General features: G+C 44.8%; 1 protein-coding gene across 1 annotated transcript in view; it reads left to right on the top strand.

Moving 5' to 3' along the window:
- The first annotated feature begins 2,362 nt into the window (after positions 1–2,362).
- The window catches only part of LOC117745162 (SH3 domain-binding protein 5-like), a 6,726-nt gene continuing 6,588 nt past the window's right edge, over positions 2,363–2,500 (top strand). Inside the window, exon 1 of the mRNA XM_034553270.1 lies at positions 2,363–2,500. This exon is cut by the window's right edge and continues 178 nt beyond it. The gene's annotated coding sequence lies outside the window, so the exon portion shown is untranslated.

Here is a 2,500-nt window from a genome sequence, read left to right as displayed (position 1 = left end):
TTTTATTAAAAAGAGAAGAGTCTGACACATGCAGCTATTCAGACAAATCACAGAGGAGACGTGACCCTGGACGTGACCCTGGACGTGACCCTGGACGTGACCCTGGACCTGACCCTGGACCTGACCCTGGACGTGACCCTGGACCTGACCCTGGACGTGACCCTGGACCTGACCCTGGACGTGACCCTGGACGTGACCCTGGACGTGACCCTGGACCTGACCCTGGACGTGACCCTGGACGTGACCCTGGACCTGACCCTGGACCTGACCCTGGACCTGACCCTGGACCTGACCCTGGACCTGACCCTGGACGTGACCCTGGACCTGACCCTGGACAACATCAAGACATGTAGATATATACACGTCTCTGGTGTCGACCTGTCAATCACTGTGTAGCCCCGCCCCTAAAGCATACCCTGCTCTATACAACCAGAGGAGTCACCCCCTGGTGGTCAGGAGAGAGAATGCAGCTTTAACACATGAAGTGTAGACTTCTATACAACCAGAGGATTCGCCCCCTGGTGGACAGGAGAGAGAATGCAGGTTTTAAGACATGAAGCATAGACTTCTATACAACCAGAGGAGTCGCCCCCTGGTGGTCAGGAGAGAGAATGCAGGTTTTAAGACATGAAGCATCGCCTGGTTTCAGCTCTTTCTCTTGTTAAAAGAAAGTCTGACATCCCAGCATGCAATGCTCCAAGAGCATGTTTAAATCCCTGAAATGAGAATGTTTAATCTATTTTGAAGCTTTGCTCTGAAAACTCAAATGTACAGTTATTTTTACTTTGCAATTATTATGAGTACGAAGCAGTTTTTTGTTTTTTTTGCACACTGTTTATAATTTAAAATGGGGGCAGCGTGGGCTATGAAATGAGGCCGCTCTCCTGATGACTCTCATCCCCGTGTGCTCTTTGAAGGAAGCAGTAGAACATTAATGTTCCTCCTCCGCTGATCTAAATGCATTGAAATGCTCTGCGTCGGCCTCCTTCCTCGAGGTTTATGCAGCCTGACGTCACCTCGGGCCTCTTGTCCTTAAAAACAGAGACGTGCCTCCACGTCCGACGTATTTTGAGGGTGATTTGGGTGTTTTTGTGTTCCATTTTCTTTTAGTTACAGCAGATGAAAGGCTGTTCTGGGGGCTGCAGCATATTCACTTTGAAGATAAATGCTCGCCGTGGTTGTTGAACATTGTGCAGGGGTGCAAATTTCCAGCATACTCGCTGCAGCTGTTTCTGTGCAGAGTTTTACTTTTCGGGTTTTTAGAACTGCCTTACGCAGAAAAACCGTCTCACAACAGAGTGATTTTAACTGGGATGTTCATGTACCAACAGTGCAGGGTTCACTGGGGGCCTTCAGTTCAGAGGAAGAGAGAACTCTCTCTTTCTTCGTAGCATGTTAAAGGCCAACAGAGCAGTCTTTTGTTGAACTACGAATTCTTCTTAAAATTGGGACATTTAACGTCGGCAAGAGAGAAAAGTCCTGATGTTAATCTGACATGAATTAATCAATCGGTGACGTCACATGGCATCGAATGAAAGCATTTTCTGCTTTAAAGCCGCAGAGCCGTGTTGTTTCATAGTCTGGTTTTCGAAGAAATTGTCTTTGTGCAACTTGTTGACGGACGAAAAACATCTCTGGCGGTTTATTTTTTCCTGCGTTATTACGAAACGTCACCCGTTAGCGAGTCAGAGAAAAAAATAATAACGAATTGTTCTTTTGTGTGTGCTTCACAATGCACGTCGTCAACATCCAGCCCAGAGGTCACGACCTTTCACATCAGGTGTGCTTTTAGAGTGAGATGGGATTTATGATTTTATTGAAGAAATTGTACTTGCTTGATTCTTGTTGTTCTGAGTTTGGACTCATGGTTTAATGCACTTATTGTAAGTCGCTTTGGATAAAAGCGTCCGCTAAATGACATGAAATGTAATGTAATGCAATACTAATACGTTTAAGTACTTTTTAATTTTTTAATTAATTTTATCCACTTTATTCTATTTCTACTCCATCTGTATATATACTATTCTTCTTGTTTTTACTCTTTTATCTTATTTCTGTTATTATACTACTTGTTTTTTACTTATTACTGTGCTGCTGTAATCCTGTAATTTCCCCACTGAGGGACTAATAAAGGATTATTTTATCTTATCTTATCTTTATGTATCAGGATTATAGAAGAATGGAAATTAAGACATATGCATATGGAAGCGTAACGCATGCACTTGAGAATTAAATATATATATATATTAGTCTTGTTTTTTCTTAACTAACCAAATTCGAGAACCGGAGGCTGCCCGTCATCCCCTCCACAGACGCTCACCGGAGAGGGGGCGTTCCCGGTCCGAGGCGGAGCGCAGGACATTTGAGCTCCGGGCTCAGTGTGCAGGGGAGAGCCGCCGCCGCTGCTCGGCCCCACCGGTGGATACGAGCCGAGATGTCCCCCCTTTGAAAAGAAGAGGAAAAAAGCCCCACCTAATATCTTAAAATCAATCGATACGAG

This window comes from Cyclopterus lumpus, chromosome 16 (genome assembly GCF_009769545.1).
Source record: "Cyclopterus lumpus isolate fCycLum1 chromosome 16, fCycLum1.pri, whole genome shotgun sequence".
NCBI classification, from domain to species: domain Eukaryota; kingdom Metazoa; phylum Chordata; class Actinopteri; order Perciformes; family Cyclopteridae; genus Cyclopterus; species Cyclopterus lumpus.
Note: the sequence above shows the minus strand (reverse complement) of the source record. Positions and strands in the feature narration are given on the sequence as shown.